The following is a 13,478-nucleotide window of genomic DNA, read 5'->3' as shown; positions in this document are numbered from 1 at the left end:
TAGGAGATTGTTGGCTGGAAGTATGGAGATACTAATATGCATTACTTAAAAGGAGAAAACTAAAAATATTCTATGGTCATGTAAGTATGTGTTTTCCAATAAAAAGATTGACTTGAGAATAATTACTTGGTCTATAAGTGATGCTCAGAGGCCCGACATGGCCCTTCTATGTTCATGTCAGTATGTGTTTTCCAATAAAAATTTGACTCGAGAATAATTAATTAGTCTATAAATGATGCTCAGAGGCCCCACATGGCCCTCACCTTGTTCGCAATAGGTCAGCGCAGTCGGCTGTTAACTGAAAGGATGGTGGTTCAAGTCCACCCAGGGACGTTTGTTGCTTAAATAACCTGGAGTAAGCCAACTCTAGGGTTTATCATTCTGCAGGTGAATATAGAGCAGCCCAAAGATAACCCAAGTGGCCTTACCTTTATCTGAAGGTACAGTTCTGAAAACCATGTACTGTACATATTAATCTTTACGGTCATTGGTATGCAGGTCACTTGATGTAATACAAGCAAATACATAAGGCCAGACTGAGACAAAAAGTGAGAGAAAAGAAAAAGAGACTAGCTGTCTAAAGGATAACCAGTTGAGATTGTGTGCGTCTTTGAGAACTGTAAGTCATATACCTGATGTTGTCAGTTCATTTAAACTAATGAGGAAGAATTTGACAAATCAAAATCAAGTCCAGGAACTTATTCTTTCAAACATCACACCTGAGTCTCTCAAGTCCTGACCATTCCCTGACCGGAAATCGAACCCGGGCCACGGCGGTGAGAGCGCCGAATCCTAGCCACTAGACCATCAGGGAGTCACATCTTTCAAATTTATCTTGTAGATGTGAGTTTTCTTTTCACTTACTGAATGACTCATATTGTTTTAGGCGAGGAATGGCGCCTGGCTAGAGCTTCAGAAGGAAGGCCATGACAGATTACACATCTGTCACATAGTCAGTTTGTATTCTTAAATACCAAGTCTCTTGCTGTTCCTTGACTAGTCGGCCACCCCTGCTTTGCATCGCCCCAGGTATGTAGAAAAAAATCTGTTATGAACCTTTGCATTGCACTAAAATGTCAAAATTGGACCTGAATCCAACAATAACATTACTTGACACTCACATACATTGGTTTTCAGTTAAAAATGTTGGTTAGGGGTTTAGTTACTGCTTGAAAAAATGAAAATAATTGTTATTGAGATGGAGGAAGATGAAGTGTTTATGACCCATCAATGATGACAAAAGGATACATCCACTGTCGGGGTCTGATTAAAGGAAATGGTACTCTTTAAAACGTTAAACTAATGAGGAAGAATTTGACATATCAACCAAAACTTGCTCTTTTAAATCTGTATCTGTCAAGTCCTGACCATTCCCTGACCGGGAATTGAACCCCGGCTGCAGCTGTGAGGGCCCCAAATCCTAGCCATTAGACCATCAGGGAGTTACATCGATCAAATTTAATTTAACATATTGTTGGTTATATTGTTTTAGGCAAGAAATGGCGCATGGTTAGAGATTTAGAAGGCAGTGGTGCAAAATGCAAAACTGCCTGTTTCGATTTAATTACATGGTAATAATACAAAAACAGAGGTGTAGTGATTACTTGGAAATGCTTCCGGTAGTTTCTGAAATAAAAACCATGATCAGTGGTTGAAAATGCAAAACTACCTGTTTCTATTTTATTACGTAGTAAGACAGAGGTGTAGTGATTACCTGGAAATGCTTCTGGTAGTTACTGTCAAACAACCATGAATTAGTGGTGGAAAATGCAAAACTGCCTGTTTCAATTATTACATGGTATATTAGAATAACAGAGGTGCAGAGATTAGAGGTGCAGAGATCACCTGGAAATACTTACCATGAAATATGTCTTGTCCTTCACGTACGTAACGCTGTGCAATCTGACCAGCAGCTAAACACCTTCCACATCAAGCACTGGCGACCGGGATCCTTGTAACACGTTTATTTGAGTAACAAAGGGTGAAACTGGGAGAAAACACAATGACCAGTTACTTAGATAGTAATGAGTCACAGATATTAAACAAAGATAATTGTAAAAACAATATAACTACACAACAGGCTAGCAAAAATGTAAGATGAAATAAAGAAACACGTAATGTATTGTTATACAGTGTACGTAGTATAACCTATGTTGGGTATCTAAATAAACTAAGATATACTTACATGTGGCATTACCCAAGATAAAATTGGCAAACTAGCTTACTGAAGTATACCGTCAGTTAGGGCTGAACAATATTGTGTTTTAGCATTGACATTGCGATGTGCGCATGCGCGAAAGTCACATTGCAGGACGTTACGATGTTGACGTTAATACTTTTTTGCTGCTTGATAGAAAAGTAACCTTTCACCGTTTCTACTTTACATGATTATTACCATCCGACCATTCCCCTTCAAGACAGGTAACCATGTGGGCAACGTGTGTATGTGACGTTAGTCCGACGGGGTTTGGTATGGGAAGTGAGGCTCTCCGTGTGTAGAAAAGTAGCCTACCGTTGGCAACAGCTGCCTCTGACACAGTGATGTCATAGTATTTGATGGGTAGTGAGTGACGCTACAGTAGTTGGGGTTTTATGTTCTCCTCCGATACAAACTAAACCCCCTGATTAATGCAACATAGTCACAACGTCTCCTGGCCATTTCCCACCGCAGAAAGCTGCAACCAGTCAGGCTAAAGCTAATATAGTTAGCTTAAAGAAACAAGCAGAAAGCTGCTACCAGCCAGGCTAAAGCTAAAATAGTTAGCTTAAAGAAACGAGCAGAAAGGCGCTACCAGCCAGGCTAAAGCTAAAATAGTAAGCTTAAAGAAACAAGCAGAAAGCTGCTACCAGCCAGGCTAAAGCTTATATAGTTAGCTTAAAGAAACAAGCAGAAAGCTGCTACCAGTCAGGCTAAAGCTAAAATAGTTAGCTTAAAGAAACAAGCAGAAAGCTGCTACCAGCCAGGCTCAAGCTAATACAGTTAGCCCAAAGAAACAAGCAGATAGCTGCTACCAGCCAGGCTAAAGCTAATACAGTTAGCCCAAAAAACAAGCAGAAAGCTGCTACTAGCCAGGCTAAAGCTAATATAGTTAGTTTAAAGAAACAAGCAGAAAGCTGCTACCAGTCAGGCTAAAGCTAAAATAGTTAGCTTAAAGAAACAAGCAGAAAGCTGCTACCAGTCAGGCTAAAGCTAAAATAGTTAGCTTAAAGAAACAAGCAGAAAGCTGCTACCAGCCAGGCTCAAGCTAATACAGTTAGCCCAAAGAAACAAGCAGAAAGCTGCTACCAGCCAGGCTAAAGCTAATACAGTTAGCCCCAAAAAACAAGCAGAAAGCTGCTACCAGCCAGGCTAAAGCTAATACAACTAGCCCAAAGAAACAAGAGGCATGCAGGTCTGGTCAGTTTAACAAACTGACGAGCTGGCCTCGCTAGTCGACCACAACCTGAAATTTAGAGGAAGCAACATGCAGTCACTGTCATTCACGTTAACCTGGATTGATTATTATATGAATACAATGGTGTCATGCTAGTCAACCAGAGTATTTCTACCTAATTTCCCTCTCCAAAATCACTTCAGAAGAGTAATGTTAGTCACAGCGCTTACTTGCTTTGGTGTTTGTAAAGCAATAAATCTCAACAAAGAATATGAAGGTAAATATGGTGCAAATGTGAGAGCGCGTAGATGTGATGTGAGCACTTAGAGAATATGATTTGAGAGCTTGTAGAAAAAAATTCTGTACTTGTACTTTATTTCATTTTTTTTCTTCACTTCAGTCACTTTTCCACAGCGGCGAGTCTGCACCCTCGACTTTTGCAACACTTCTTACGGTACATTTGGTGCAAAACTAAGTTGTACCTGTGGACTTAGTCTGTGGAGCTCTGAGCCAAGAGGATGCAACGTGGCACCTCTCCCTCCAGCCCATGGGCCCACCACCTGTGGGAGGATCCAAAGGGGTGGGTGCGCTGTTATATGGGTGGCAGCAAAGGTTAGGGGCTTCGACGGACCAGAAACGGGCGGCAGAGGCTGGCTCTGGGGACGTGGAATGTCACCTATCTGTGGGGGAAGGAGCCGGAACTTGTGCGGGAGGTGGAGCGCTACGGTTAGATCTGGTGGGGCTTACCTCTACGCACAGTCTCGGCTCTGGAACCGTTCTCCTGGATAGGGGTTGGACTCTGTCCTACTCCGGAGTTGCCCATGGTGTGAGGCGCCGGGCGGTGTGGGGATACTCACAAGTCCCCGCTGAGTGCCGCTGCGTTGGAGTTTACCCCGTGGACGAGAGGGTCGCCTCCCTACGCCTGCGGGTGATGGGGGGGAAAACTCTGACTGTTGTTTGTGCATATGCACCAAACAAGAGTTCGGAGTATTCGGCCTTCTTGGAGACCGTGAATGGAGTCCTGTATGGGGCTCCAGTAGGGGACTCCATAGTTCTGCTGGGGGACTTCATGCACACATGGGCAATGATGGAGATACTTTGAGAGGCGTGATTGGGAGGAACGGCCTCCCTAATCTAAACCAGAGTGGTTGTCTGTTGTTAGACTTCTGTGCTAGTCATGGATTGTCCATCACAAACACCATGTTCGAACATAGGGATGCTCATAAGTGTACTTGGTACCAGAGCACCCTAGGCCAAAGGTCAATGATCGATTTTATAATCGTTTCATCTGATCTGAGGCCGTATGTTTTGGACACTCGGGTGAAGAGAGGGGCAGAGCTGTCAACTGATCACCATCTGGTGGTGAGTTGGGTCAGGGGGTGGGGGAAGACTCTGGACAGACCTGGTAAGCCCAAACGGGTAGTGCGGGTAAACTGGGAACGTCTGGAGGAGGCCCCTGTCCGACGGACTTTCAACTCACACCTCCGGCGGAGCTTTTCGGACATCCTTGTGGAGGCTGGGGGCATTGAACCTGAGTGGACAATGTTCAAAGCTTCCATTGCTAAAGCTGCGGCGGCGAGCTGTGGTCTTAGGGTCTTAGGTGCCTCAAGGGGCGGTAACCCACGAACACCCTGGTGGACACCGGTGGTCAGGGAAGCCGTCCGACTGAAGAAGGAGTCTTTCGGGATATGTGGTCTCGGAGGACTCCGGAGGCAGTTGCAGGGTAACGACAGGCCCGAAGGGCTGCAGCCTCTGCTGTGACAGAGGCAAAGCAGCGGGTGTGGGAGAAGTTCGGAGAAGATATGGAGAAGGACTTTCGGTTGGCACCAAGGTGCTTCTGGAAAACCGTTCGCCACCTCAGGAGGGGAAGCGAGGAATCATCCAAGCTGTATACAGTAAGGATGGGACCTTGTTGACCTCAACTGAGGAGGTAATAGGGCGGTGGAAGGAGCACTTTGAGGAACTCCTAAATCCAGCTGAACGTCCTCTGTGGTGGAGGCAGAGCTGGAGGATGATGGGGGATTGTCGTCAATTTCCCTGGTGGAAGTCGCTGAGGTAGTCAAACAACTCCACAGTGGCAAAGCCCCAGGGATTGATGAGATCCGTCCAGAAATGCTGAAGGCTCTGGGTGTGGAGGGCTGTCTTGGTTGGCACGCCTCTTCAACATTGCGTGGAAGTCTGGGACGGTGCCTAAGGAGTGGCAGACCGGGGTGGTGGTTCCCCTCTTCAAAAAGGGGGACCAGAGGGTGTGTGCCAACTACAGGGGTATCACACTTCTCAGCCTCCCTGGTAAAGTCTACTCCAAGGTGCTGGAAAGGAGGGTTCGGCCGACAGTCGAACCTCGGATTGAAGAGGAACAATGCGGATTCCGTCCTGGTCGTGGAACAACGGATCAGATCTTTACTCTCGCAAGGATCTTGGAGGGGGCCTGGGAATATGCCCAACCAGTCTACATGTGTTTTGTGGATCTGGAGAAGGCGTATGACTGGGTTCCCCGGGAGAAATTGTGGGAGGTGCTGCGGGAATATGGGGTGAGGGGGTCCCTTCTCAGGGCCATCCAATCTCTGTATGACCAAAGCGAGAGCTGTGTCCGGGTTCTCGGCAGTAAGTCGGACTCATTCCAGGTGAGGGTTGGCCTCCGCCAGGGCTGCGCTTTGTCACCAATCCTGTTTGTAATATTTATGGACAGGATATCGAGGCGTAGTCGGGGCGGGGAGGGGTTGCAGTTCGGTGGGCTCGGGATCTCATCGCTGCTTTTTGCGGATGATGTGGTCCTGATGGCATCATCGGTCTGTGACCTTCAGCACTCACTGGATCGGTTCGCAGCCGAGTGTGAAGCGGCTGGGATGAGGATCAGCACCTCTAAATCTGAGGCCATGGTTCTCAGCAGGAAAAAGATGGAGTGCTTTCTTCGGGTGGGGAGTGAGTCCTTACCCCAAGTGAAGGAGTTTAAGTACCTTGGGGTCTTGTTCGCGAGTGAGGGGACCATGGAGCGTGAGATTGGTCGGAGAATCGGAGCAGCCGGTGCGGTATTACATTCCGTTTATCGCACCGTTGTGAAGAAAAGAGAGCTGAGCCAGAAGGCAAAGCTCTCGATCTACCGGGCAATTTTCGTTCCTACCCTCACCTATGGTCATGAAGGCTGGGTCATGACCGAAAGAACAAGATCCAGGGTACAAGCGGCCAAAATGGGTTTCCTCAGGAGGGTGGCTGGCGTCTCCCTTAGAGATAGGGTGAGAAGCTCAGTCATCCGAGAGGAGCTCGGAGTAGAGCCGCTGCTCCTTCGCGTCGAAAGGAGCCAGTTGAGGTGGTTTGGGCATCTGGTAAGGATGCCTCCTGAGCGCCTCCCTAGGGAGTTGTTCCAGGCACGTCCAGCTGGGAGGAGGCCTCGGGGAAGACCCAGGACTAGGTGGAGAGATTATATCTCCAACCTGGCCTGGGAACGCCTCGGGATCCCCCAGTCGGAGCTGGTTGATGTGGCTCGGGAAAGGGAAGTTTGGGGTCCCCTACTGGAGCTGCTGCCCCCGCGACCCGATACCGGATAAGCGGATGAAGATGGATGGATGGATGAAAGCTAGCATAAGCTCACTAGCATCCAGCCCGCTTCTAAATACTGTAAATACCTTTTAATTATCTCAACACTTTTTAACAGTTAAACTGAAACACTGGCGCTGAACTCCAGGTGCTGCAGACGCAGACGGTCCGCCATCAGTGGGGCTCGGCCAGCGGGGAAACATCGCTAGAAAGCTCCGCTGCCGACCTCAACGGGATCTGATCTCCAGCAAGACATGGAAAGCTCCAGACCCAATAGCAGCGGCACAACCCCCCATGAGTCCACCGCCAGTGTTGGTGGAATAGCAAGCTAGCGTTAGCGAACTAACCAACCAGCCCGCTTAAAAAAAAAAGTAATTTAAAAGGCACGCATTATACCCACTGATGGTGGTCTGTCCGCTGCTGCAAGACCTGGAGCTCACCGCCAGTGTTTCAGTTTGACTGTTTAAAGTGTTAGGATAATTAAAATGTATTTATTTATAAGCGGGGTTAGTTTGCTAACGCTAGCTTGCTATTCCACCAACACTGAGCGGTGAGCGCCAGTGTTTCAGTTTGACTGTTTAAAAGTGTTGAGATAATTAAAAAGTATTTGTTTAGAAGCAGGCTGGCTGCTAGTTAGCTAACGCTAGCTTCCATGCTACATAAATAAGCCGGACAGAGTTGTCCCTCACAAAAAACACAAGTAAAATTAAAAAACACTGCATAAACTTTGCTACTGTGTGTTATTTTAATATAAGTACACCTACATGTAGGGTGACGAGATTGCAATATAAGCCTATATATTAATATTAGGAGTATCCATATGTCAAAGGTGTATATTTTCATTAGGCGGTGCACTACAGCCCAATCCAGCAGGGAGAGTTCTAGCCCGACCAGGCTCCTCTCTTTACATTGTAAGCCTCACTGGGTGTCCAAACTAAAATGATAAGAGGCAACTTGGTAGACTCCTTACTGATGTTTATATCTGTACTCACAATGCCTTTTTTTTTTTAAAACACCAGCCAATCACAAGTGTTCATGTGTATAATCAATGTGTGAGTAATCAGGAAGCTCACATAAAAGATAATTGCAAGGTCTACCAAATGTTTAACTTCACTACCCGTAAGCTGTTGGAACCTTGTTTGCCACAGGGTCCAAAACTTTCCGTCGAAATGTCAATCACACACTTTCCAGCCACTGTCATGAGCGACAGAGCAGATTGGCGCAGCGGAAGCGTGCTAGGCCCATAACCCAGAGGTCGATGGATCAAAACCATCCTCTGCTAATTTTTTTATTAATCCTTTTGGGATGACCCTCGCAAGGAAATTGAAATATGTTGTTGATGGCTTTAAAACCTGTAAATGCAACTGCGGTGGCTTGAAATTAAACCTGGGCAAATGCTTGCACTGCTATGGTATAAATATAGTCAAAAAGTAACACACCTGTTGCCTTTCTGCTGGACAATACAACGCTCACTGCAAATCTTGTGACACAGACAGATAATACATGGTGGAGACAGTTGGCTTCCAGTACCTATAAAGTAACACCACACTGTTCATGAAGGCACAACTGAAATTAGGGTTACTGAGCTGTGTCATTGGTTTTCTATTACTCTGGAAGAATACCTTTTGTTGTCTCCAGGATTCGAACCTGCGAGGGGAGACTCCAATGGATTTCTAGTCCATCGCCTTAACCACTCGGCCACAACAACATGACAACATACTCATACCTGTTTGCACAAATGTTCATAAACCTTTCAATTGGTTAGCAGTAGTTACCAGACACGGCAGTAGTGCACTGCCTGTGTCTGTGGATCCTTGTGGAGGCAGCTTGATTGATTGATATAGACCCTTATTTGTACCATAACAGAGATCTAATATTTTATCAAATCGGGTTGGGAAAGTAACCTTTCTGGTTACTTCTTGACAAATAAAGCAAGTAACCACACAATAAAAATGACTGTGATGGCTGGGAATCGAACCCAGGTCAACTGCTTGGAAGGCAGCTATGCTCACCACTATACCACCATCACTAGACAAGACAGTTGGTGTCCTTAAACGTTGTCTTTTTCTTTTTCCTTTTTATTAAATTAAGGCATTAAGATCAATTCCCAAAAGTTAATTTTTTTGCAAAGATTGCAAAGCCAGAAATCTTGGTGAAGTCGTTGACTTAAATTTTAACAGCCACATTAAGACAATTACAAAGTCAGCCTATTATCACCTTAAGAAAATATCAAGGGTTAAAGGACGTATGTGTCAACAGGATTTGGAAAAAAACTTTGCCATGCTTTCATTTTCAGTAACTTTTAAATCAAGGCTGAAAACTTTTCTTCTTGATGTTGCCTTTCTTTAAATGGTTATTCATTTCTTTGTTTAATTTTGTATACTGTCCTGTAACTTTTTTCTTGTGTTTTATCTGTTTTTATTTTTTAACTGTTTATTCTTGTGTTTTATCCAACCAAAAAGGGAGCATATCAATTAAGCTGACTCTACATGGATCCACAGACACAGGCAGTGCACTACAATTTGCACTTTGCCCGTGTCTGGTGACTACTACTAACCAATTGAAAAGTTTATGAACATTTGTCCAAACAGGTACAGCACTGCTTTTCAGATTGTTGTGGCCGAGTGGCTAAGGTGATGGACTAGAAATCTATTGGGGTCTCCCCGCGTAGGTAGAAATCCTTCTGACAGCAAAAGGCATGCTTTAAGAGTGGTAGCAATCCAATGACACATCACAGACTATCAAATTGCAGATGTGCCTCCATGAACAATGTTGTATTACCTCATAGGTAATGGAAGTCACCACAAAATGTTCTCTTATCCTCTATTTTCAGTCTGTGTTACAAGATTTGAACTGAACATTGTATTTTTTAAATTTTGTATTTAAAAAGCAGAATAATATGGTTTAAAGAGGCTTATCTCGACAGTGTCAGAACACCAGGAGGACTCTTCTGGCGACCATGTTACACACACTCACACACCCACATACACACACAATACACTCTCACATACACACAATTCACATACACAGACCTGTACACACTCACACACTCTCACTCACACACACACAATCACACCCACCTACATTCTCACGTACACACACACAGAAACATATATACACACATGCACTCTCACAAAGACACACACAGACAAACACACACACAGTCTCACTCACACACACCACACACATACACTATTGAGGTCATAACGTAAGTGTGATTTGGAATTGAATGTGCAGCGTTCCCAGTGTATTTATGTTTGGAATAAAAGCTATTCTAAGGATGATTTTGAGAATTATTCACTGTTTTATCACCATTATTCTGAACACACAACTGTGTGTGTCAGTCCCTCCAGCATTTCGCAATGTTGTAATTGTACAATTCACACAATTCACCAATCACCGTGACTTTGGTGCGACCCCCAATTTTGACCAATCACTGCAACTTTTTCCGTAAATTTGACCAATAACCAGAGTCTCCCCTGACTTCAACTAATCCGAGCAGTCCCACGTGCCAGTCTTTGTCTCGTATGACACACATGGGGGATGCAGGAAAAACTGGAGACGTATCGTACAGGATGACCTAAACTGAAAACAGCTACAATCATAATAAGTGCAGTGATGCGTCAAAGTCAAAACTTTATCAAACCATAGGAATGTGTCCGAGGCCAGGTGAGGAATTAACAATGTAAAGATAAACAAGCCACAGACACATGTTCAAATTCGATTATTCAACAAATTGTCTTAAATCCTCCAGCCAGTTTCTATTACACATTTGCGCATCCTAAGTCTTTTTCTAGAAGATTAGTACAAAAACTTAGCCTAGAGTAATTTTATTTTCCTCCAGTTATTTTAAACATTTAAAAAAACAAAGACATTGCAACTTTTATTGCAAGACAAAGCTTTACAAAAGCTCCCGCAAAAATCTGGCATTTTGGACTGCAATAATCGCAAAAAAAAAAAAAATCTGGGACTGATGTCTTCATCTGTTGAAAAGTACAATACTAACCATTTCCCCAGGTGTGTGTGCGCAGGTTATTTAGGAGAGCACAATGTGATCTTTTGCAGGTCTCTGGTACTGTGTGCATTTCCATGTGTGGAAAGCACAATGTTACATTACATGAGGTAGTTTGCAGCTGCTTTTGTATTATTGTGTGTTTGTGGGGGGTCGTGTATGGTGCAGGTGTTTTAGTGGGTCTTTACATGTGCTCATCTGCTATAAAGCACAATAGTGTCCATTGACCAACAGGTCAAAATTGACCTAGGAAAACCAAACTATGTATTTTAAAACCCTAAAATTCATAAATTTCATCAATAATAAAATTTAAAACCGTTATTTGGTTAATAGAAATTCATTTCTGATAAAGAAACTTAACATGTAAAATTTGAAGTGTTGATCCCTAAGTGATCACCTTTTTGTGCAATTGTTTAGTTTGGAGGCATGCATAAAGTAATGGCAAAAAGAACCGTTGTGCTTCCTGGCAGATTAAATCATTCATAGCTTTCAATTTATCAGAGAAGTATGGTAAAATCAGTTCAGTTTAATATCACCACAGATATAAGTAGGTACATGCAGAAACATGTCAAAGGCACATCAGGTTGACAAGGTAACAGGCGTCAGGTGGCAGCCTGGTCGCCCAGCGTCAGGTTGGCAGCCTGGTCGCCCAGCGTCAGGTGGCAGCCTGGTCGCCCAGCGTCAGGTTGGCAGCCTGGTCGCCCAGCGTCAGGTTGGCAGCAGGCTGGTCGCCCAGCGTCAGGTTGGCAGCCTGGTCCAGCGTCTGGTTGGCAGCCTGGTCGCCAGCGTCTGGTTGGCAGCCTGGTCGCCCAGCGTCTGGTTGGCAGCCTGGTCGCCCAGCGTCTGGTTGGCAGCCTGGTCGCCAGCGTCTGGTTGGCAGCCTGGTCGCCCAGCGTCTGGTTGGCAGCCTGGTCGCCCAGCGTCTGGTTGGCAGCCTGGTCGCCCAGCGTCTGGTTGGCAGCCTGGTCGCCCAGCGTCTGGTGGCAGCCTGGTCGCCCAGCGTCTGGTTGGCAGCCTGGTCGCCCAGCGTCTGGTTGGCAGCCTGGTCGCCCAGCGTCTGTTGGCAGCCTGGTCGCCCAGCGTCTGGTTGGCAGCCTGGTCGCCCAGCGTCTGGTTGGCAGCCTGGTCGCCAGCGTCTGGTTGGCAGCCTGGTCGCCCAGCGTCTGGTGGGCAGCCTGGTCGCCAGCGTCTGGTTGGCAGCCTGTCGCCCAGCGTCTGGTTGGCAGCCTGGTCGCCCAGCGTCTGGTTGGCAGCCTGGTCGCCAGCGTCTGGTTGGCAGCCTCGCCCAGCGTCTGGTTGGCAGCCAGCGGTTTGGGTCCGTTCAGGGGCAATGAACATCTGCAAGTTTTTGAATAGCTGCCTCAGCTTCTACTTCATTGGTTTCCAGTTGTGCTGAAAAATACGTAGAAATCGTTAATTCCCAACTACCCTTGACATTAATACTGTAAATAATTTACCATTAGGCTTCTTTGTTTTTGATTAAAAAGTAAAGTATTAAGACTTCCTTTAAGGACTTGATACCTCCAAAACATTTAATTGGTAATTAGGCCAGTGGCGTTTGTTACATCATTACAGGATCTGTATTGAGATTAAGTTAGCACAGCAGTTGGTTCATGTGCTGCATTACTTGGTTGGGAAATTCCACAATGTCTACAGAGCTACCTTAGCTTAAGTTGGCTGACTGACTATATAATGTCTGAATAATTTGAGAAGCCAGCTTTATACCCACATTGTATGGTGAAAATAGCTTAAATTAAAATGGGTTGGAATCCCCGTTCCAAAAGCCAGACAACTAACCTTAATTTACTACATTGTGCACAAAAGAACCTCAGCTGTAAACACAATTGCAGCATTTTCCCAATATGGTTTCTTAGAACTGCCTCACCTTTTTTAGCAGCTTGGATCAACATGGACTCCATTGACTGGAGAAGTGCAAAGGCCCTCTTCATGGAGATATCATTGGGAGAACATCTGCAGTTCAAATAAATTCAGTTAGTATCCGTAGTAGCTCTATAAAGAGTCTGTCACTAATGTTCTTACCTCTAATCATTCTCCTCTGCAGCGCATCATCATGTCTTTCATTTGTGCCGCCAACTGGCAAACTCAAGCCTGGAGGACAATGAAACTGCGGTAATCAAATGTTTCTGCTGTTTGACACCACATATCATGAACTTGCTAATTTTCATTTCAGTATTGAGTAATTTACCCTACTCTTTACATTCGCTATACTCACTACATATTTGAATACAAGCTTCAAACAGAAGAAATGTAACAACCTTTGTTAATCCAACAGTCAGCACACAAACAACAAAGACCCAAACAGCTGCCATCACTCCTGTCACCAAGAGAAACTGGTTCCTGTGTACATGCCAGGTTAAAACCCATCATGCAGGTAGCACAGCTGTTGCTGATCAGCTCTGATTGGCTCTCTCTGCAGAGTCAGTGCTAGTTGAGATTCAGCCATGAAAAAGGGATTTGGAAGCAAGGGACATGTACAGACTATATTGTAAAGAAAGTCCAGGAAGTTGTGTTTTTTACAAGAAAGAAAGTCATGATGT

The 13,478-nt window shown here is 45.1% G+C and overlaps 1 long non-coding RNA gene and 2 other non-coding genes across 3 annotated transcripts; all 3 read right to left on the bottom strand.

Moving 5' to 3' along the window:
• Positions 1 to 742: 742 nt before the first annotated feature.
• Positions 743 to 814, bottom strand: trnae-cuc (transfer RNA glutamic acid (anticodon CUC)). The gene has a single exon. It is a non-coding gene; the product is annotated as a tRNA-Glu (tRNA).
• Positions 815 to 8,865: 8,051 nt separating this feature from the next.
• On the bottom strand, positions 8,866 to 8,937 carry trnag-ucc (transfer RNA glycine (anticodon UCC)). The gene has a single exon. It is a non-coding gene; the product is annotated as a tRNA-Gly (tRNA).
• A 3,297-nt stretch (positions 8,938 to 12,234) lies between these two features.
• LOC116681500 (uncharacterized) lies at positions 12,235 to 13,231 on the bottom strand. The gene is made up of 4 exons (XR_004330031.1): positions 13,197 to 13,231; positions 12,961 to 13,029; positions 12,806 to 12,891; positions 12,235 to 12,312 (listed from the first exon to the last, which is right to left on the bottom strand). It is a non-coding gene; the product is annotated as an uncharacterized LOC116681500 (long non-coding RNA).
• Positions 13,232 to 13,478: the final 247 nt, after the last annotated feature.

The sequence above is a fragment of the Etheostoma spectabile genome, unplaced genomic scaffold (genome assembly GCF_008692095.1).
Source record: "Etheostoma spectabile isolate EspeVRDwgs_2016 unplaced genomic scaffold, UIUC_Espe_1.0 scaffold00018645, whole genome shotgun sequence".
Taxonomy (NCBI): domain Eukaryota; kingdom Metazoa; phylum Chordata; class Actinopteri; order Perciformes; family Percidae; genus Etheostoma; species Etheostoma spectabile.
The sequence above is the reverse complement of the archived record's forward strand: the minus strand, read 5'-3'. Positions and strand labels throughout refer to the sequence as shown.